Source organism: Papaver somniferum, chromosome 9 (genome assembly GCF_003573695.1).
Source record: "Papaver somniferum cultivar HN1 chromosome 9, ASM357369v1, whole genome shotgun sequence".
In the NCBI taxonomy this organism is placed as follows: Eukaryota; Viridiplantae; Streptophyta; class Magnoliopsida; order Ranunculales; family Papaveraceae; genus Papaver; species Papaver somniferum.
Window position 1 is genome coordinate 23,386,069 of NC_039366.1, and position 24,196 is coordinate 23,410,264.

General features: G+C 39.7%; 1 pseudogene; it reads left to right on the forward strand.

Annotated features, from left to right (window-relative positions):
* Positions 1–8,176: 8,176 nt before the first annotated feature.
* On the forward strand, positions 8,177–9,988 carry LOC113311583 (annotated as a pseudogene).
* Positions 9,989–24,196: the final 14,208 nt, after the last annotated feature.

The window sequence follows — 24,196 nt, forward strand, 5'->3', positions numbered from 1 at the left end:
TTCTTCAGTACAAATAATACCAAGAATTTGTACTTGGGAATTGTTGGTGGTGAAAACGTTTCTGCTAATTTCGGTAATTTCGTGTGAGTGCGGATGAAAAACAAATCTAAACCCAAAAAAATGTACTGCACGAGAGTACTTTTGATTCGAGAGATCAATCTGTACAATCCTGGCCTAAACCAAGAAATGGTCGTTCCAGACTTGCTTCGGTCACAAAGTGAAGGAGAAGGGTTGGTCTTAGGGAGGGAAGCGAAGAAAGTGTTGAGGTCAGAATAGTTGATTCTGAAAGTGTGGGTGTTTTGCGACTTGTATCCGAAAGTTGAACTGGTGAGCTGAATGGAAAGCTACCAGGTGATTTCTGGATGTGTTTTGTTCCCCTGACCAAAACTTGTTGTTTGGTGGAAATAGGTGAAATCTATTTATACAAGTCGTAATAAAACATACCCTGGCCTCGTAAGAAGTGGAAACGGTTGGGTGATGGAAAGTGGTAACGAGTAACACCTGGAATTGATGTTTCCATAATGAAGATGCGTTTCACCACTTATTTCTTGCCATTACTAACCGCCTCACTCTTATGACACTTTCTTGTAACGGGCGTATTGCACGCCGCATGCTGTAAACCGCCAGACCAATACCCTGATGAGCATCCCCAGTTTGTGACATGTTTTGATGTCTCAAGTGTTTTCATTGGAAAACGTGTAGCATGTTGCTATGTGCGGCAAGCTAAGATAGAGAGACTTGTCGGTTCAGTGACGACCTTCGACGACCGAGATTTTGCATCTCAGGAGGAAGGGTAGCCGTTGATCGCGGCCACCTTCCGTTTGGCGGCCAGTGGCATGGTCGTGGCTGGCATGGCTTGCGCATGCTTTTTGGCATGCGCGTGCGGCATGTGTGCCTGGCATGCGCGTCTGGTAAGCGCGTCTGGAAAGCGCGTCTGGCATGCGTGTATGGCAAGCGCGTCTGGTAAGCGCGTCTGGCATGCGCGCTTGACATGTGCGGCATGCACGTACGGCATGCTGGCGTTTTTCGGGAAGCTAGCGCATTTTTGGGAAGCTGGCGTGTTTTGGGAAGCCAACTTAGTATGGCGACCTTTTTGAGGACGTGGCAGGTTTGGAGCAACCTGATTGGTTGACGGAAAGTGGGGCCAGCATGCTAGGGCGTGGCCATACTTCTAACGCGCGGTGGCGGATTTGGTTGCCTAGCTTGTTTAAGCATGGTTTAGACCAACAGGGTCCAGTATACTGCGCGGGGCGCGAAACCCTAATTTGCAAATTAGTTGGGTTTAAGAGTTCTTTGCGAGTTATCACAATAATTAGCTGGATTTTATATGCTGCTACACAAAAATCTTTATCTACAACATGCAGTGTGCTTTCTGTCTGAGCATTTAGTGAAATGGCCTTAACTTTGGTACTTGGAGGTTCATGCTACTCCGCTGCAAGTGAACATAAATCCGTCATGCCATACTGATTAAGGGTTTTGCTGGGGAACATAGCACAGGAAAGTACTCAGTGAGTCTCGTATTGGCGAGGTGCCGAAATTTACAGAGTGTTATGGATAAAAGTATATTGAGTGGATCAATAAATGTGTCGGTGGAGAGGTTAGTACTCGCAGCACCGTTTCCTTGCAGAGTGACATCACATCTGATACAAGGTTTTACGATTTTAACCCTAAGCTAAAAACCACCAACAACATTAAGTCTGCTGCTTAACACGTAACAGTGACATTGTTGCGGGGTAAGCATGAGATGGTGATAGGCGAGAGTAAAATCGATAGAGCAATACGTGAAGAGATCGCCAAGGAAATTCAACTAACCTTTAGTGGAAGGCATAAGCAATTTGTGATCCTTGTGCTGGGGGATTTTGCATAGATTCGTCTTGGCGTTGGCACCGGTGCTATCTAGCTTGACTTGGACGCGACTTGGCTTGGCTTGGGCGCGACTTGGATTGGTTTGGGCGCGACTTTGCTTGGCGCGGTTTGGATGCGGCTTGGCTTGGTTTGGGCGCGAATCGACTTGGCGCGGTTTGGACGCGGCTTGGCTTGGCGCGGCTTGAACGCAGCTTGGATTGGGGGGATGGCTCGGCTTGGCGCGGCTTGAACGCAGCTTGGATTGGGGGGATGACGCTGGCGTTGTCTTGGCCATGGATTGGTGGCGCCATGGAGCGTTTTCTCCACGTGCCCGGTTGCCTTTTCCGTGCATAGTTCAAACGAGAAACCTTCTTCCATCCTAATTCCAAAAGTGTTGCGCTTATAAAAGGAAACCTTCTTCTACCCAAACTTCAAAAGTAATATGTACATAAAGGGTGCCACGCCTCTTTTATTTTTGTAACATTTGCTTTGTTTGCTTGACTCCGCGTTAGCATCAAAGCAGAGAAATAGGCAAGCTCCAGGTATGTGTTCCAACTTTTTTTTTTGGTCGATGCAAACCCTAGCCATAGACATGTTCTCCATGAACCCGTAGAAATACTTTTGTATGAGTGATTCTTCCTTGCTAGCAATATCATAGTAATATTAGCCGTTACGCCGATAGTAAGAAGACCAATTATTATACAAGATAGGCGTGCGTGAATAGGTGGCTTCCATTAATTTTCTTCCCGTGAAAACCTAGCTTCAGGGTTTCCTTTCCCTCTTTGTGGCCGTGTGCATAGTTTCCGTGATGAAAACATTCCTCTCTTGGCCGCGAGCATATTTCCATGACCAAGCGCGACTTGAACTAGGTTGTATTTTCCGCGTTTTTGCATGCTTCCCGAGGCATTGCCTAGTTTCGGCCAAGAGCGTATTTCCCGCGACATCACATACACCCGTTGAGCGGCATCAGTCCCTATTCCTTTAGTCGTGAATGCCATGACATGTGGCCAAAGAGAAATTTCCGTATCAAATGTGTTGTTTGTTCATAACCGATTTTGATAAGACTTTATGTATGCTTTTCTCCAAAGTAGTAATTCTTCATTTTGCTTCGTTGTAGTTACTTCAAAAGCATAAGGAATTTTGTTAAGATGACACCTGAGAAAAGTCTTGCCACTGCATCGAAAAACGTTGGTAACTCCAAGCCAAACACGGATGATGAATTTTTTACAAAGTCTTCTTCACCCAGGAAAACCCATCCCAAGTACGTTGATATTCTTCTGATCGGTTCAGAAAATGAAGGGGAGGTCCAGTCGGTTCGGCCGGTGCGCGTAATGCGATTTTTCCTGCAGAGGAAAGAGTATCCTGCTTCTCCCATCGACTTCAAAATCTGTCAGAGTCCGTTGCGCTCTTTTGATAAGTGGATGCAATTCATAATAAGTCAAGACTGTGTGAGGGCCAATTTGACTCAGGCGCAAATCATTGGAGCTGTCACGGCTTCTGCAACACTTCAAGTCAGGAAAGACATCCCGGTCTTGATCACATTTGTCTTCAGATGGTGCCCGGATACTCATATCGTCATATGCAGGTGGGGTGAAATGACCATCTATTTATAGAGTGTAGATGTCTTGCTGAACCTTCCCATAACAAGGAATCTTGATATCACGTTGTCCGATGATGAATAATAAATGTGTGCCACACTTGTCGAGAAGTCAAAAGGATTCTTTCGGAAGGCTTACGAGACGAAGTGCTTCTACAACTGGTGGGTGTCTGAGTGGTTCCTTGATGAGACGGAGTCGTACCTAGCATTAGATGGCACTCTCCATGTTACTGCGTTTTTAGCTCTGTGGCTGTCCAGAGATATTTTTGATGACGGCTCTGGTAAGAAGGAGATAAGGCGAGGGCTTATTAAATTTGCTATCAAACTGGTGAAAGGCGTCGTTCTTCCTATTGGTGGCTTGTTTCTTGGTTCTTTGTATGCCCATTTGGATCATCTGTTCGCGGATATGTACGCTTCAAATGGTTATATGAAGGTGGACTCGTATGTTCACATCGTTTTTCTCCAGGCATGGTTGTGGGAGAATTTCGCAAAATATGCTCCCAAACCGTTGGCTCCACTTCCAGAGTCTTGTGGTGGCTCTAGAATACTGCGCTGGTCAAATAAGCGCCCAAAATCTGGAGCAAAGCTTATCGATTTTCTTGAAAATTCCTATGCCGTTAGTTTTCGTCCCTAGGCTCCAGTTCATGCATCCATAGTTCAGCCGAACACTTCCGCCGCTGCTCCGAACTTGACTTTGCTTTCTGCTGGAGAGAATATGAGCGTTGGAGAGGTTGTATTTATGCGGAGTTGTTTCCCTTGACACGTTCCATCTTTCTTCCGGGGATGTTGCAAGACGGTCCCTTATAATATTGACAGGACGGCTCGGCATATGGGTTTTGACCAAGGGATCTCATTTATTCGTCAGCCAGTTGCTCCGGAAGAGTTGTTGCCAGCTGTTCTCAATGCCAGTATTCTCGTGCCAGGTAAAAGTCTTCTTTTCCTGCTCCGAGAACGAAGTTCGGTGACAACCCCTAGGTATAACAAGTTCTGGCAGGATGAGTTTCTTTTCATCCATGGATTTGTTAACTATGTTGTGGAAAATACTCGTGGCAAGCCTTCCTCTGTGACTTTAGCGGAACATCCACTGTTGAGGGAGCCTTCTACTGCTAAGCGAAAATCTCCCAGCCTGGATGTGGGAAGTTCCCAGAAAAAGGAGAGAAGGTCTAAAAACCGCGCGGGTGGTTTCCGGTCGGATACAGAAGTTCTCGTGACTTTTAATTCTCCTAACATACGGGTATGTATGATTCCTTATTAATCTTGACTGGTTTACACAAGTCTTCTGTTTTGTTGCTGAACATCTTTTCTCCTTTCACCATTAAGGGTCTTGATAGCACAAACGCCTTTGCCAGGCTTGCACAAAAATCGGCGAATAAGTTTCCTGAAGACGAAGAAGAATCGGAAGAAGAGGAAAGCTCGGGATCCAGTGGTGCTGATGAAAGTAACACTGAGTCTTTCTCCGGCGGGTCCGCAAATGAGTTGGTAGGTTTCCGCATTCTTCTTCTCCTTCTTCTTCTTTTTGCTTTTGAAACAAAACTAAATCGTAATGTTGCAGGGAGGAATTATTTTTAAAGATGTCCTTGAGGTGGAGACTCGCCATGATGAAGGTCCAACCGTGGAAGCCACGCCTGTTGGTGATTTGGAAATGGATGTTCACAATGCTGCGAACCAGATGGTGGAAAATACTTCGGCGACCGTTGGCGCAATCGTAGTCGGGAATCCTCTACCGATCACAGATTTGGTTGCGGGCGCCATTTCCGCTCCTCCATATTTGGCTCCCCATGAAGACCATTGTTGATTGGAGGCTTCAGTGTACCAGCGTTTCTCGAGATGTGATCTCAAACAGGGAGTTTCACCGGGACTTGTGCGTAGACTTTGAGTTTAATGCTTCCTGGTTCTGTGAGGGATTCTCCGAGATTCAAAAGCTGCAGGCTAAAGCGGTTGATGGACCTTCCGCGGATTTGATTAATCAGCAGGCGGCAGAAGTCGAGAAGTTGTCCCAAGAGTTAAAGCTAAAGCAGGCGACTCTTCAGAGCATGATGGATATTTTCTCCAAGAAGAACAAGCCGTTGTTAAGCAATTTTCCTTGAATACTTTTACTTTCTGAACTCCTTTTCTTAGGGTTTTTTTTTGAAAGGCAAACGAAACGCCTAGTTATGGTTTGATTTCTTTTTGGATTTTTGGATTGATAGAGAATTGTTACTTGTGAGAGTTTTGGATTATTTTGGAATAATGGTCTTTTGAGAGGTTAAAGTCTGAATTGCGAGCGTAAGTAGCAAATCATCCGGGAAAATTGTGAAACTGTGAATGTTGCACGAAAAGGAAAAGATAAGAAACCTTGGGATGATTGGGTCATCGGCTTCCATGGAAAATGTGAAAATCCAAACGATAGGTCATGTAAACATCATCTGGAAAACTTACTCGTTTTAGGGTCCTTCGGCAAAACTGAGTTTCAGGGAGTGAATCCGAGTCTTCACGTGATGCCCTAGTTGTTGTGAGAAGTCCCCAGTCGCTTTTTTGTATTCTTTGGAACATCTTCACGACAACCCATAGTAAAGCGGAGAATCCCTAGTCCCCAGACCTAATTCTCCTGAAACCCCGCTCTTCTTGGACGCTTCAAAGTATGGCATTAGCTGGTAGGATGATGGAAACGAGAGTTTAATTTGTAACCGAGAGATTAATCTCCCACTGTGGTCGCCAATTGTTGGTGGGTGAAAACCGTTTCTGCTGATTTCGGTAATTTCGTGTGAGTGCGGGTGAGAAACAAATCTAAACCCAAAACAATGTACTGCACGGGAGTACTTTTGATTCGAGAGATCAATCTGTACAATCCTGGCTTAAACCAAGAAATGGTCATTCTAGACTTGCTTCGGTCACAAAGTGAAGGAGAATGGTTGGTCTTAGGGAGGGAAGCGAAGAAAGTGTTGAGGCCAGAATAGTTGATTCTGTAAGTGTGGGTGTTTTGCGACTTGTATCCGAAAGTTGAACTGGCGAGCTGAATGGAAAGCTACCAGGTGATTTCTGGATGTGTATTGTTCTCCGGACCAAAACTTGTTGTTTGGTGGAAATAGGTGAAACCTATTTATACAAGTCGTAATAAAACGCACCCTGAACTCATAAGAAGTGGAAGCGGTTGAGTGGTGGAAAAGTGGTAACGGGTAACACATGGAGTTGATGTTTCCATAATGAAGATGCGTTTCAACACTTATTTCTTGCCATTACTAACCGCCTCACTCTTATGAGACTTTCTTGTAACGGCGTATTGCACGCCGCACGCTGTAAACCGCCAGACCAATACCCTGATGAGCATTCCCCAGTTTGTGACATGTTTTGATGTCTCGAGTGTTTTCATTGGAAAACGTGTACGTAACATGTTGTTATGTGCGGTAAATTAAGATAGAGAGGCTTGTCGGTTCAGTGACGACCCTCGACGGCCGATATTTTGCATCTCAGGAGGAAGGGTGGCCGTTAATCGCGGCCACATTCCGTTTGGCGGCCAGTGGCGTGGCCGTGGCTGGCATGGCTTGCGCATGATTTTTGGCATGCGCGTCTGGCATGCTCGTCTGGCATGTTTGGCATGCGCGTGCGGTATGCAGGCCTGACATGTGCGGCATGCGCGTGCGGTATGATGGCGTTTTTTGGGAAGCTACCGCGTTTTTGGGAAGCTGGCGTGCTTTGGGAAGACAACTTAGTATGGCGACATTTTTGAGGCCGTGGAAGGTTTGGAGAAACCTGATTGGTTGACGGAAAGTGGGGCCAGCATGCTAGGGCGTGGCCATACTTCCAACGCGCGGTGGAGGATTTGGTTTCCTAGCTTGTTTAAGCATGGTTTCGACAAACAGGGTCCAGTATACTGCGCGGGATGCGAAACCCTAATTTGCAAATTAGTTGGGTTTATGAGTTATTTGCGAGTTATCACAATAATTAGCTGGATTTTGTATGCTGCCACACAAAAATCTTTATCTACAGAATGTAGTGTGCTTTCTGTCTGAGCATTTCGTGCAATGGCCTTAACTTTTGTACTTGGAGGTTCATGCTACTCCGCTGCGAGTGAACATAAATCCGTCATGCCATACTGATTAAAGGTTCTGCTGGGGAACATAGCACAAAAAAGTACTCAGTGAGTCTCGTAATGGCGAGGTGCCGAAATTTACAGAATGTTATGGATAAAAGTATATTGAGCGGCTCAATAAATGTGTCGGTGGAGAGGTTAGTACTCGCAACACTGTTTCCTTGCAGAGTGACATCACATCTGATGCAAGGTTTTACGATTTTAACCCTAAGCTAAAAACCACCATCAACATGAATATGGTATAAGAATATAACACCTACTGCAGCCGTATGGGTTGCAAAGAGAAATCATTCGTTGACAGATTAAGCTGGGGAATTTACTATAGAAAATGATGGAAATATTGTCCTTCTCAACAGTTCAAAAATTGTTATCTGGTCATCTAATTTATCAATGTCAGTAGTGAATCCCGTTGTTCAACTCTTAGAGTCTGGAAATCTTGTTTTAAAGGATGATCCGGCAAGATACATATGGCAAACTTTTGATTATCCTACAAATACTCGGTTACCTGACATGAAACTGCAAATACTCGGCCTAAATCATTATTTGACATCATGGAAGAACACTAGCAACCCTTCTATTGGTGATTATTCATATGGTGTTGATCTTGTTGGAATACCTCAATTTGTTTTACGTAGTGGATCGGAGAAAAAGTTTCGTTCCGGGGCATGGAATGGAGTTCAATCAGTGGCATTCAAAATTTAAGGTCTAATGAAATTTTTAGTTACGCAGTTGTCATAAACACTAATGAAGTACACGATACCTTATTAAACAGGGGCATTAACCCCTTTATTATTATTAGCGAGTCGCTGAACGAATGGGGAGAACTTGAACGGTTCATATGGGATAAGCAAGATATGAAGTGGAGTTATATGTCTGTGATCCTGAGAGACAAATGTAACAATTATAATCATTGTGGTGTTTATGGTATTTGTAACATTGCTAGATATCCACCTTGTGAGTGTTTGCGGGGTTTCAAACCCATATCACGACAACATTTGAGCATCAACAACTGGACAGATGGTTGTGTTCGAAAAATAAATCTAGAATGTGGAAGCGACATATTTGTACAAATCGAGGGGCTCAAATTGCCCGACATGATAAATTTTTTGGTGAACAAAAGTATGAGCCTTGAAGAATGTGATTCAGAATGCAAGAGGAACTGTTCTTGTACTACTTATGCTAATTCAGATGTTCGTGAAGGTGGAAGTGGTTGTATACTCTGGTTCGATGACATTTTCGATATTAGACATTTTAGTGAAACCTCTGGTGGCCAAACCTTATTTCTACGATTAGCGTCATCTGAAGGAGAACCAATCAATAAAGCCATGAAGGAGAAAAGCCGAGTGCTGATGAAAGTCCTTCTCTCAATTGGTTTAGCTGTGCTAGCGTTTTCTTTGGTCACCTTCTTAATCTTTTGGAAAATTAAGAGAAAGGAGGGAGTACTTAATGCTAATGAGAGACAGAATGAGGCTTTAGAATTACCTTTGTTCGATTTGATTACATTAGAAACTGCTACAAATAATTTCTCTCATGCAAACAAGATTGGAGAAGGTGGTTATGGTCCTGTATATAAAGGAAAGACGTTAGAAGGACAAGAAATAGCTGTGAAGAGGCTCTCCAAGGATTCTGGTCAAGGCATTGCTGAGTTCAGAAATGAGGTAATGTTGATTGCAAAACTTCAGCACCGAAATCTTGTTAAGCTTTTAGGTTGCTGCATACAAGGAGAAGAAAAAATATTGGTCTACGAGTATATGCCGAATGAAAGCTTGGACTATTTCATTTTTTATCAGAAAAGGAGCAAAATGCTGGACTGGGATACGCGTCTGAGCATTGTGATGGGTATTGCGAAAGGACTTCTTTATCTGCATCAAGATTCTAGTTTGAGAATCGTACACCGGGACCTTAAAGCCAGAAACATTCTTCTAGACTGGAATATGAACCCAAAAATTTCAGATTTTGGATTGGCAAGACTTTTATGAGGAGAACAAACTGAAGCAAAGACTGAGAGACTAGCTGGAACATATGGTTATATATCTCCGGAGTATGCAGTAGATGGCCATTTTTCTGTGAAATCTGATGTTTTCAGCTTCGGCACACTAGTGTTAGAAATAATATGTGGAAAGAGGAATAGAGGGTTTAACCATGAAAATCACCATCATAAACTACTAGGACATGCGTGGATACTATGGAGTGAAGGTAACCCTTGTGATTTAATGAAATCAGGTTTGGAGGACTCAAATTCTGCATCTTCTATTGAAGTATTAAGATGTATTCAAGTAGGTTTGTTATGTGTTCAAAAACTTCCTGAAGATAGACCATGTATGTCAGTTGTGGTTTTCATGCTAAGTAGTGAAAATTTATTACTACCGGAACCCAAGCAACCCGGGTTTTTCGTCGAAAGAGGCTTAGACGATCATGCAAATACTAATCCCGGATATTCGGAAAATCAAATGACTATTTCATTAGAGGCCAGGTAGAACTAGTGAGCTACTTGTTTGTAAATTTTCACACTTCCTTTGTATTTTAATTTTTCGAAATATTTCCTCGGGGAATGCATTTCCATTTGTAACGGTTCTTGTTGTGAAGGAAATTCCTTGCTTTTAAGTAAACTGCAAAGTATGCATGGGATTTTTGCGTTATTCTCCAAGCCATCCTTAATAGTTGTACAAAAGGTGGATCAGGCATATAAGGGAATTCCTTATGCCTATTCCTATGCATATGCCAAACACTGATGTTTGGCATATATGCACTCATTATGGGTATGCCAAACTCATATGCTTATATGCCAGGAATAACATATAGGCATACACGACAGAGTTTCCAACGAGCGATGGTCTTTATGTCGCTAGTGCTAGTCAAGCTGTCGCTCATTTTTATGATCATCGCTTATCAGATCTTCATCCAACGGCTAGTATTTCCCCCCTATAAATACCTAATTCCAATCTCATTTCAACTCACACCAGAATTTCTAAATCTCCCTAGAATTTCTCAATCTTCTTCTTCAAATCTGAAAAAATCACACATTCTCTACAATTCTTTCATTTCTTGTAATATGGATCTACAATCTCAAAGTCAAGACAAAGGCAAAGCTAAAAAAACAAAGTTCGTGGTGAAAAATACACCCTGATAGAGGATGAATGCATTTGTCGTAATTATGTTTATTTTACCCAAGATTGTATCGATGGTGCACAACAACATGGTAACACCATGTGGGATAACATATTTTTGAAATATGAAGAACAAACCATGAACATCAATTCTCGTGATGCAAAAGGATTGGCAGAACACTTCATTGTAATCAACAGGGAAGTAGACGCTTATGTTGCATTGATAATACAAGCCAAGAGAGCAGGCAGGGAGAGTGGTCAGAACGATGTTGATTTTGAAACAAAGGTTTGTTTACATTGGCAGCGAAAACATGGTAAACAATTCACTTTCGAAAGTTGTTATCATATTTTGAAGGTGTTGAACAAATATAATCTAGATTTATTAATACTAATCAACAAGTACCTGAAAGGTCACCATATAATTCTTCTCCCTCAACAGCAAATTCAAATTCTTCACTAGTTACTGCAAGAAACCCAATAGGTAACTCAGTTTTTAATAATTATGATGATGGTAAGAGAAAATTTCCAGGGAAGAACAATGCAAGACTAGCTAGAAAATTAGCTCAAGAAGGATGAGGGAGATCCGGTGGATTTAACATGACGGAGTTTATGAAACATCAAAAGACTGTCGAGAAGCAAAGAGCAGTTGATAGGAAATTTCAAAACAGGGAGAGTAAAAAAAGTCGTATTTCTCAAGAAAAATTTGGGTTCGACTATGATAAGCATAACATTCTTCAAGCTAACACTTCAATATGAACGCCCAACAAAAACATGTGTGGCAAACTGAATTTGACAGGATTCAAGCACAGATTGAACAACAAGCTGGATTTACTAACAACGATGATGATGATGGAACTGATGATGAGTTTGATGTAGTAGTTCCTCTACATTAAGTTTTAAATACATAACTTAATTAAAATACATAATAGCCAAGGTGGCTGACAGTAGGATTGAACCAAGGTGGACCATTTTGGGTAGATACCATCCGCAAGATAATAACCATGAGTGTATTGGTGGCCGTTGATCATGAAACGGACTTGAGGACTAATTCCATGCTTCAAATCTTCAAACGAGGAGACTTATGAAAAACATTGATATCATTTTGTGAACCCGGATGAGCAAAATAAGCGTGACGTATCCAACAATCGTAAGAAGCAGCAACTTCAAGGATAATTGTTGGTTTTGGATAATGACCTTTATATTGACCGGCCCAATAAACATGGCATCCTTGCCATACCCAATGCATACAATCGAGACAACCTAGCATTCCTGGGAATCCCCTTTCCTCATTCTCCCTCAATATTTGTCTAACATCATCCTCGGTTGGTTTTCGTAAATATGTTGGACCAAAATGATTAATCATTACTTCACAAAACAATGAAAGGTAAGTGAATGAAGTTGTTTTACCCATACGAAGGTACTCATCGTTCATATCCGTTGGAGTGCCATAACCTAGAATCCTTAAAGCCGAAGTAACTTTTTGTTCAGGACTATGACCTCTAATATTGAATGCATCAAATTGATACTTAAATTGAGGTTCTACTCGACAAAGCTCTTCAATAATCTTTATCACCAGATGCCGAGGCATACAGAATCGACCTTGAAAATTTTGATCAGAGTACACACAATTGGGAAGAAAATAATCGTGCATCAGCTTCTGATGGTAAAATTCCCTCCCTCGATACGTATACCTTTCTGAGAATACTTCTTGTGGCTATGGAACTCTAGGTATTTGGTACGTATGTACTAGCATCAAAAAGTCGATGAGTTTATTATCTTCAGCTTCCTCATCGTCAAGTTCTTGCAACCTCCTTCGATGAGTTTCTTGTTGTAATCTAAACCGATTCATAATAATATTCCTCTCTTCATTGGATCTCGCCATTGATGATTATGAAATTTAAAATGAGAATAGAGATAAAGAAAGTTGGTGAATTATAGGTTGAAGTAGGTGTGAGTACCTTGGAGAAATATGAGGACGTATATATATATATATATATATGAGTTAAAAAGGGAGGAATAGCCGTTGCAAAATATCCAGTGGTCGATATAATTAATATCGCCAGTGATACTATTTGTATCGCTCGGATTAATGTATAACGCCAGCGATAATCATAATATCGCCAGTGTTATTCATAATATTGTTCGCTAGAATATCTATCGCTTATTGGTTTTCCTATAATAGCACAATTGGTTTGGCATGCCACCTAGTATGTCAAACAGGTTTTCTTTGGCATGTGCATAGGAATAGGCCTTAGCAACCTTTTCCCTTTCTTAGCTGGCCGTATGCATACCCTTCGGCAGTAATCCGTATGCTTACAAAACCAAGCATTTCTTGGTTAGTTTGTCAGCTTGGCTATTACATTTTCTGTTAAAACACTTAAAACAAAAATACTGGCAAAATTACTAACTCAATTCTTTGTTTTAAGCAAAACAATTTGTATCTCCAGTTGATAGTATAGTGTTACAGTTGGCGAAAAAATCATAAGTTTTGAAACTACCTTAGTCTTGGTCAAATTTGAGTAAAGCATCGACGTCAATGACCTTTGGACAATTTGTATTCGTGTACCTAGTGAAATTATAAAACACGAAAATTTCAAAGAAATGAAGATTCCAATGACCATTTTTGATTAATTAAGGCAGTTCTACAATGATTTAAATTAGGAGAAATTTATGAGCCGAAGGTGTAGGTGTAACTGATAATACTTGTATAGCATTTTGTGACTCAGTCTAGTCTCCTATGATTTATTTCTATTTTTTTTATGCGAAGAAACATTGATTACTAAAACATTAATTGCATAACTTCAACTGAAAGTTAGTTTGATCATCCTATAATTTTAGCAAACTTAGATGGGATGTTACAACCATAAACAAAAGAAATTCTGTCAGCTCTTACAGTGTTTGCTATTACATGCGCAACATTATTTGCCGATCTATGAACATATGTAATAGTAGAGCAAGAAACAAAAGAGAGTAGGTGTTTAATTTCATCAACTAATCCTTGGTTCCTCCAGTGAACTAAAGATTTAGTACTCTTGGCCGATTCAACAAGATTCATACAGTCACTTTCAAAGATAACATTCTGCAAATGATTATCACTGACCCATAATAAAGCTTCTTTCATGGCCAGGCATTCAACTTGTCTTAGATCTACTCCTCCATAGAAGTACTTTCCTCTGATGCCCGAGCATTGCCCTGAAGAGTCACGAACAATTAGACCAATTCCAAAGTTTGAAGTACTATAATCAAATGAAGCATCAATATTTATTTTCAATTCATGAGCATTGGTTTATCATGCTTTTTATGTAATAAATTGTTGAACACACATTTTGATTCTTATTTTGAAAAACCTTAGAGCATCGGTTCTTTCCATATAAACCAAATTGTTATCATAACAGTTAAAATCCAATACTCTTTATCTTGAGAATAGTTATTATTTGAATCATCAAACCAACTTGCTATCCAATATGTAACCTGAATCTGATGCTATTGTAATTGGGCCACATTGACGTTCATAACTAACCACACTGACTTGGAATGATCACAATATAACAGTAAATGTTGAATTGTTTCATCCTCTTGAGAACAACTAGGACAAATTGTATCAATGTTTTTCCTATATACTTGTTCATCTCAACTGCAGTCGGCACTATTCCTTTAAGGCATTTCCAAATGAATAGCTTTACCTTATGAGGAGTATTTGTTTTCCATAATGACTTCGAATTGATGTTTAATCTATTCAATTGAGAATAGTCAGTTAAGCTAGTTTGTCTCATTAGAGCATTGTAAGTAGACTTAACTGAAAATTCTCCATTTCTACTTGGTTCCCAGATCATTTTGTCATTGCCTACTTGGACCAAATGCATATTCATAATTGAACTAGCTATTTCTGGCGGAAAAAGATCCATAACAAGATGAGCATTCCATCTTCTTGGGTTCTGCAGCATTAAATCAGAAACATAAACTATTTTAGCTGGTTCCTTAAAAGAAGCATTTGGAGTTGGTAGATGTTCTAAACCTTCTACCCATTTATCATACCAAATCATATTCTAGTTCCGCATCTGACATCCCATCTATAGATTTCCTAACATAATACAATCCTATTTCCAGCCCCTTCCAGATCCAAGAGGAGTTAGTAGGAGAATCTTGTAGATGAAGAAAGTCAGAGTATGGAGAATACTTGTCTTTCATAATCTTTACCCAAGCCTTATCCTTCTTTGTGCATAATCTCCAAGCAAGTTTGGTTATCAACGCAAGATTAAATCGCTCTAGATTTCTAAATACCAGACCTCCATCACCTTTAGAATGGCAAAGAGAACTCCAAGCAATCAAATTTAAACCTTTATTCGATTTGTGACCCCACCAGAATTTTCTTTGTAGAGAATCTACTTTGCTTATTGTATTCCTAGGAAGCCTGAAATTATTCATATAACGAGTAGGAATTGTGTTCAGAACTGAATTTACCAATGTTGACCTTGCTGCCTGATTAAGAGTCTTTGCACACCAACCTTGAAATCTATGCTCATAAGAATCTTGTATAGAGCGAAAAGAGTTGTTCTTTGATTTTGCTAAGAGTTGTTCTTTGATTTATTTATATAAATGCATAGATAAATACTGTATTTTTTTTAATATATAATATTAACTGCATTCTATAAATTCTAGTTCACATTACCTAAGCAAGGTTTTGAATTCTATGTTCAAATGTTCAAGATACACATATGTTAGCTGTCAATTACTTTTTCCTACGAACTATGAAGCCATCACAATTTTATTCGGCTGTGCTAGACACACCGTGAATCCACCGAGTGAGAGAAACCCCTGGGACCCACAAGGGGAAAAATAGGGGGTAGGGTTTTTATTTGCTATGGGCCCCATTTTTTGTGTGTCACGCGGTGGATTCCACGGGATTTTCACCCATGTGGATCTAGATTTATTGATTTTTATTACAGTTTCGTGCTCATTTTTTTAACATTTATTGTCATTGAATTTAATTTCTTGTTTGAAATAACTAAAAAATCAACATCTAAATACAAGCAACATCTCTTAGCAACTTCCCATTTAGACTGTTTCTCAATCTTCCATCCATTTACCAAAACATTTTCGTAAATATCATCAGCGATCATGTCGCTGCTGCTTCTTTTTTCCTGCACTTGTTTGTTCTTATTCTCGAAAACCTCTGATGCCAAGGATACTATGGTTCAAAACGATGTCTTAGAGTTAACAAGATCTTAGTATCATCTGGTCAAACATTCGAATTACGCTTCTTCGGTACAAATAATGCCAAGAATTTGTACTTGGGAATATGTTATATGAATATAACACCAACTTCCGTTGTATGGGTCGCAAAAAAAAATCATCCGTTGACAGATGTGTTAGAGCATAGCTGGGTCAACCTCGCATGCGTTGCTATCTCAAGCATGTTTGTCAATGTTAGTGAACAAAACTATGAGTCCTGATTTCTAGCCTACATAGCTAAGTCTCGGACTAGGACATAAAAGTGTAGTTGAGCTCAAGGACTTCATGGCGATTCATCATACAACGACGAAGATCTATACAAGGAACCGTGGAACTTCATCAACAAAAAGGTATGTGGAGACTTGAACTTATCTATCACTCAAAAGTCTATCTCTTCTATCTCCTACTTCTTATGAGACAAAAGTCGCATGCTCTATAGACTAGATCATACACATTTGACATTTCGAGATGAGCATTCATTGCTTATCTTTTTCTCGAAATCGTGTGTTAGTAAAGCGTTACGCTTTGATCAAGTTTATCTTCACCTAGTGACGAAAGTCATGAAAAGTTTCAATCACTTTGAGAATTGCTCTGACGTGAATCGGTCTGTGAATAACGGCTACATAGCGTCCTCTGAGAATGTCTCAATGATTGAAATGATAGTTTAGATTACATAACCATGTATTCCTTGAACCGAAGTTTTCGAGCTTTGTTGATCAAGGGAAATCGGAAGGATTGTGGAATTAGCTTGCCAAGTCCGCGAACCCAGTCCGCAGACTCAGCCCGCGAACTGTTGGAAGTTCTCCACCGAGAATTTCTGCTGAATTTTCCAAAACTTGTTTGTGTGCTAAGTCCGCGGACTGGCGGAAGTTCTCTTTTCGAGAATTTCTGTCGAGTTTGGAAAACTCAACCGGTTTACCTAAGCCCGTGAACTTGTTTGTGAACTTAAGAGGTTATGATCTAAAGATGTGCTCTGAACATGAAACTTAAATTACTAAGGAATGCTTTATGAAAACCGTGGCTATAAAGTTCATGAGCCGATTCAATCGATTGCTTTGTAACTATGGCAAAACCCTGATTTGAAGGCTATATAAAGGAGACATCTAGCTTTGAGGAAAATTAATCCCCACACGTCTGTGTGATACTAGTGCGCTCGCTAGAGTCGATTCTCCTTTAACCTTTGGTTTTCTTTTCTAAAACCAGTTTAACGACTTAAAGACTTCATTGGGATTGTGAAGCCAGAACGATACTACTTTTATCGTAGTTGTGTGATATGATCTTGCATCTTCTATCGTACGAGTACAATCGATTGATTGGCTTGAGATCGTGAGAGTTCTCCGATAGGCAAGATAAATAAGTCACAAACATCTTCGTCTCACTGTTTGTGATTCCTCGACAAACCGCCTGTGTAGTCAGGAAGGATTGTAGAGAGGTGATTGATTAATCTAGGCTGTTCTTTGGGAAATAAGACCGGATTATCAATTGGTTCCTGTTCACATTGATTTCATATCTTAAGACGGAACAAAACCTAGGGTTTATTTGTGGGAGACAGATTTACCCTTTGATAGACTTTTCTGTGTGAGACAGATTTTTTTATTATCAAGTCTGTGATTTTGGGTTGCAGAAACTCTTGGTTGTGGGTGAGATCAGCTAAGGGAATCAAGTACATAGTGTCCTGCTGGGATCAGAGGCGTAGGAGTACAACTGTACCTTGGATCGGTGATATACTGATTGGGGTTCAACTATAATCCAGTCCGAAGTTAGCTTGGAGTAGGCTAGTGTCTGTAGCGGCTTAACACAGTGTGTATTCAATCTAGACTAGGTCCCGGGGTTTTTATACATTTTCGGTTTTCTCGTTAACAAAATTTCTGGTGTCTGTGTTATTTATTTTCCACATTATATTTTATATAATTGAAATAATACAGGTTGTGCGTTCGTGATCATCAATTATAAATCCAACCTTTGGTTGTTGATTGATATTGATTGATCCTTGGACATTGGTCTTTGGTACCGTCCAAGTTATTCCTTGTATTTGATAAAGACTCGTTATTGCTTTTAGCTTGAGTAAAAATCAAATCAAGAGAGAGAGATATTAACTCCTTGAGATACTTTTATCTAGATTGAGTCTGACTGTCTAGTTGATTCTCTAGCAAAGTATTTCGGAGTTAGTCCATACAGATTGCTAAGCGAAATATTGGGTGGTGTTGTTAGACCCCCGTTTTTTCAATTGGTATCAGAGCAGGCAAACACGTTAAAGACATTATAAGTATGTGTTTGTAGCGATATGATTATGGATGAGTCTATCTCTAATAACGTACCAGTTCAGAAATTACTAGACGATTCTAAAAGTTTGGATTCACCTGAGAGAACTGTCACATCTAAGTCAATATCTAAACATTCTCTTGATGTAAAAACTGTTGATTGGGAAACTCTCCTAGAAGAACAGTTGGATGAACATTCTGATGAAGGTGATTCAGATATTGATAGAGATGTTGATGAGGAAGTCTCAGATATGTTAAGTTTTTGGATTCATGGAAAATAAAGAAGATTACAACTTCTCATGTCTCACCTCTTCTGATTCCTCTCTATCGAGAAAACAAGAACTTGAGAAGATGTTACGCAGGTGTTTATTTTTCGAATCATTCTTGCGAATCGATCCTCAAGGATTCTGAGGAAAACCTATGTATGAAGTCACTTGAATGTGATAATCTTTATAAAAAGTACTTTTTGTTGGAAGAGAAACTTGCAGAATCTGAAGCAAGGTTTAACTCTCAACAAATTAGTTTTGATGACAGAGAAAGTGCTTGTCTCGCTCGAGAAAAACGCCTTAAGGCTGATTTAGCTGCTTCTCTTGATAAAATCAAGATGTTGGAAGATGACTTGAAAAAGTTCAATACTAGTTCAAGCAAATTAACCACTATGCTAGGAGCAAGTAAAAATCATCGTGATACACGAGGATTGGGCTATAAGGGAATATATGCTCCAAGTATTAGCAAAGAGGTAAAATTTGTCAAGGCTAATGATTCTTCTCAACAAAAGGTTTCCATTGATGGAAAAAGTGAAATACCTTCACCTGCAGTTAACGTTCAAAAGAGCAAAGTTTATCAACCTCCAAAGGATCAAGGTAAGAACATTCCTTATGTTTGCCACTATTGTGGAAATAAAGTCACCTGGAAAGGAGATGTCGTTTTCGTATAAGGAATGAGAAACTTCATGATGTTCTTGTTTGGGCATCACAAGTGTAATGACCCGTCCCTCCACCGATACTGTCCCCACTTAGCCACTGCGGTTATCCGGCAGTGTGGGGTTTTCAACGGGCATCGCTGCGGTAATCCAGCAGTAACTTCCCGGATGGTCACCCATCCCTGGATTGCTCCCGCCCGAGCACGCTTAACTGCAGAGTTTTCTGCCAACTCTGGAGCCAATTGTGCTGAAAAGGCCTCGGTGTTAGGGAAGGACAAATCATTACTTATATTCCATTCGGCCAACCACTGCCGAATATCGGGGTATTACAATACCACCACCTTAAATTGGAGCCGTCCTCGGCTCCAGAATATATTCACAAGCTCAGATCTCCGATGTTCCCTACCCCTCATGAGAAGCACCTAGAACAACCCCATCCAGCGTACCTTCTCACCCTCGGCAGGTGAACCATCGTCGGCTCTGATACCATTTGTAATGACCCGTCCCTCCACCGATACAGTCCCCACTTAGCCACTGCGGTTATCCGGCAGTGTGGGGTTTTCAACGGGCATCGCTGCGGTAATCCAGCAGTAACTTCCCGGATGGTCACCCATCCCTGGATTGCTCCCGCCCGAGCACGCTTAACTGCAGAGTTTTCTGCCAACTCTGGAGCCAATTGTGCTGAAAAGGCCTCGGTGTTAGGGAAGGACAAATCATTACTTATATTCCATTCGGCCAACCACTGCCGAATATCGGGGTATTACAACAAGAAGTTATGAAACTAATATCATACGTTAAGACTGATCCTCTTAACGTTACAGGTTGTAATTGTCCAACCTTTAGGTAATGGAATCAGTGCTATGATAGACCTAGATTTGCCTATAAACGTCGTACGAATCCTTTTCACAATCGTAATGGTTATCAAAAGTATAACTTCGTAAATACGAAGACAAGATCCAATGCTCCCAACTGGAGAAAGACTAACTTGCAAAAGATTAGTCAATCCAATTCTCTTCCAAGAATTCTAGAAGAGAGTAATGGGAAGAAGGTTCCAATTTTTCCTAAACGCACTCAGAAGTGGATACCAAAGAAAGTCAATGATGTTTTGAGTGTGAAAAGGAATGATCTCCCAGAAAATTCCATGACTATGGAGAAGGCAATATCCATGATGTTGGAACTTAACAAGTTTTTTGGGAAAATGGAAGTGGATGTGAAAGGTTCTAAAAGCGATCTCTTTCATGATAATCCAAAGGTCACTTGTGGTGAGCAAGACACTGTTCACCCCAACACAACTTGACTGTGTTGTAAGTGCATCCTCACCAAGGAATGCCCTTTTATGTATACAGTGAGGGAAGCACAAGAATTGGGGCACATAGATTATGTTCGGTAAGGCGGTAGAATTCGATTGGATTCATCTAAAAAGGTATGTCTATAAACTTGAGCAAGATTTGTACTTTTATTGCTTAGAATACTTATAATAATCTTGCTTATTGTTCATTTCTACCTAACTTGATCTGTGTTTAAGGTTCTTAAATGTTTAGGTCTGAAAACAATAGTTTGGGTTGTTTGGACTACATGGTATACATACCAAGTATGCATAACAACATTTAAAATCAAAATCCAGGGGTTTAAGTTCGCAAACCCGTATGCATACTTGACGTCGATATTCAGTAAACTTGTTTTGGCCGTAACTTCTTCGTCCGAACTCGGATTTACCTCATTATTTTTGTATTATCTTCCTTATTGAATTTCCTTCAAAATGGAGATGAGAACTGTTGAATTTGGATGAGTTAATATTGATACTTTTCATGTATATTGTTTTTTAGTGTTTGCTCCGTTTCGCTGCACTTGTTCTATTCTCTTGGACTTGGGCACTGGGATTCTTGGAGAAATCCTATTCTAAGCTATTTTGTGGCTGTTACAAGAGTGATGTTGGTGAATCACAAAGAAGGAAGTTCGAGAATGGGTAGTAGTTCACATTGCTATATATTCTTGAGTGTTCACAATCATCTCATGTGAACTATGGTGCATAGTCGTCAATGACTTTGTATGTTCTTCTTTAATTAGGCTTTTGGTAACCACTCTTGGTATAAATCCGTGCGCAAAAGATTGATTCTACCTTCTAAGGGAAAAGATTGTTATTCCAGTATTAATCTTTATGATTTTGTGATATTGCAGTTTTTTTATGGGATATGTATTGTTTGCGTCCGTGAACTTGAAGGTCCCATATGTTGTCAAAAGTAAAGTTTTTCATAAATTGGTATTCGTATTGATGAAAGGATGAATGGACTTTTGACAAATACAAAAGTTATACCTATGCAGTCATGTATTTGATGGAAAATAGGGTAAAATCTTTTATGTGACAAGGATAAAGTCTATTATATCATTATGATGGAAAATAGAATAGATCCTTGTATGTTATCCACGGTATTGATCTTAATTGATCCATTTTGTTATGTATTACCGTGAAGGATCCATTGTGTGACTTATGTTGAGCACGATACAACTAAGTCGATTATTCTTATTGACTTGTTGGTTGTTCCATAAGATGCTATATGTCGAGCATTATGAAATAAATTAATCATCTTGGTTGGTTATTTAGTTATTTTTCCGAAAGTCTTCTTTTGTCGAGCAAAACCTTTTGACAATTAAATTGATTACTTTTGTAATTAGTTTGGTAATTTTATTTCCAATTAGACTAATTATAAGCTCTCTTATAATTAGTCTAGTTGAGTTTTCATATATTCCACAAATTCTTGTGTTGAGTATACGAACGACTATACTAATCATGTTCTATTGGTTGATGTCGTCGTATATTCCGTAAGGTTTTCCTTATGTTGAGTATGTGAACGATTAAGCTAGTCATCTCCGTATGATTACATTAGTTGTAGCTCCGTAAGTTTACTTATGTTGAGCACTTTCAATTAAATTGATCACTTTTGTGGTTTGATTTAGTTGCATATTCCAATTGAATTAATCATGGGTTTACTTGTGATTAATTTGGTTGAGCTTTGGATATAGAAAATCATTTCTATTGTTTTTGGTGTCCAATTTAAAAATCCTTCTTTTCTTTCGAAATTAAGGTCGCTCTTGTTGTTCTTTCGGGAATGACATCAAATGGGGGAGAGTTCTTTTGAACTTTTGCTTAATGGTAATATCTTGCGGGGTGTGCGGCTGTGGAATTTTATAAGGGTTATCTTGTATCTTAAAACTCCTTGATGAATGCATTTAACTTAGGCTTTATGATTGCATCTAAATTAAGTTGGTATGTATTTTTCTTTTAGTCTATCAAATGTCTCTTTTGGAAATTTCATTATGATCCCGTTCTTGTACCTTTGCCAATTTTATTGAAAAAAGGGGGAGAAATAATGTAGTTAACACTACAAATACATATGGTTTTCGGATCATTGTCTAAGGGGGAGTGGTTTCCATGATCGAGATGGAGTATTGACTAAGGGGGAGTGATACATATCACCGTAGTATTATTGTTAAAGTCGTGATACAATTGGACTTTAATGTTACATAATAATACTATGACACTGTATAATGATGATCGAGAATCTCGATTTCTCTCATTGTTATAGCTACGGATCTTCAACAACGGTGATGCTAAACTTACAACCTTTGGGATCATTGGAGTACTTGGAAGGACGAAGATTTCAGGGAACGTTGAATATTAGACTATGGAATAGGAGCCACTAAAGTTTATCTTTTTTGTATTCCATATGTATTAATAGTTTTGTCACTAAAATTGACAAAGGGGGAGATTTTTAGAGCATAGCTCGGTCAACCTCGCATGCGTTGCTATCTCAAGCATGTTTGTCAATGTTAGTGATCAAAACTATGAGTCTTGATTTCTATCCTACATAGCTTAGTCTCGGACTAGGATAGAAAAGTGTAGTTGGGGCTCAAGGACTTCATGGCGATTCATCTTACAACGACGAAGATCTATACAAGGAACCGTGGAACTTCATCAACCAAAAGGTATGTGGAGACTTGAACTTATCTATCACTCAAAAGTCTATCTCCTACTTCTTATGAGACAAAAGTCGTATGCTATATAGACTAGATCATACACATTTGACATTTCTAGTTGAGCATTCATTGCTTATCTTTTTCTTGAAATCGTGTGTTAGTAAAGCGTTTCGCTTTAATCAAATTTATCTTCACCTAGTGATGAAAGTCATGAAAAGTTTCAATTACTTTGAGAATTTCCCTGACGTGAATCGGTCTGTGAATAAAGGCTACATAGCGTCCTCTGAGAATATCTCAATGATTGAAATGAGAGTTTAGATTACATAACCATGTATTCCTTAACCGAAGTTTTCGAACTTTGTTGATCAAGAGAAATCGGAAGGATTATGGAATTGGCTTGCCAAGTCCGCGAACCCATTCCGCAGACTCAGTCCGCGAAATGTCGGAAGTTCTCGACCGCGAATTTCTGCTGGATTTTCCAAAACTTTGTGTGCTAAGTCCGCGAACTGGCGGAAGTTCTCTTTCCGAGAATTTCTGCTGAGTTTGCAAAACTCAACTGGTTAACTTAAGTCCGCGAACTTGTTTGTGAACTTAAGAGGTTATGATCTAAAGATGTGCTCTAAAAATGAAACTTAAATTACTAAGGAATGCTTTATGTAAATCGTGGCTATAAAGTTCATGAGACGATTCAATCGAATCGATTCATCTTTGTTTCAATTGTGTCTTGTGTAGTTACATAAGATCTCATAGCAATTGAACAACTCTTTAACTAGTTCATTTGAGTCACTTGAACTAGTTATGGTGAAGAACAACAAGGTTAATATGAAATGCTCATATGGTTAACATTTTGGGTTACTTTTTGAACCAACATACACGTACACGTTTGGGCATGGTTTTCGCAAAACCAGTAAACGTCTACCCAAGTGTGTGTGACAAGATAAGTTTTCGATCTAACGGTTGAGAAATATTAGCTTGAATCTAAATCAGGTTTTCATCTAACGGTGGATATGGATTGCTTTGTAACTAAGGAAAAACCCTGATTTGAAGGCTATATAAAGGAGACATCTAGCTTTGAGAAAAACTAATCCCCACACGTCTGTGTGATACTAGTGCGCTCGCTAGAGTCGATTCTCCTTTAACCTTTGGTTTTCTTCTCTAAATCCAGGTTAACGACTTATAGACTTTATT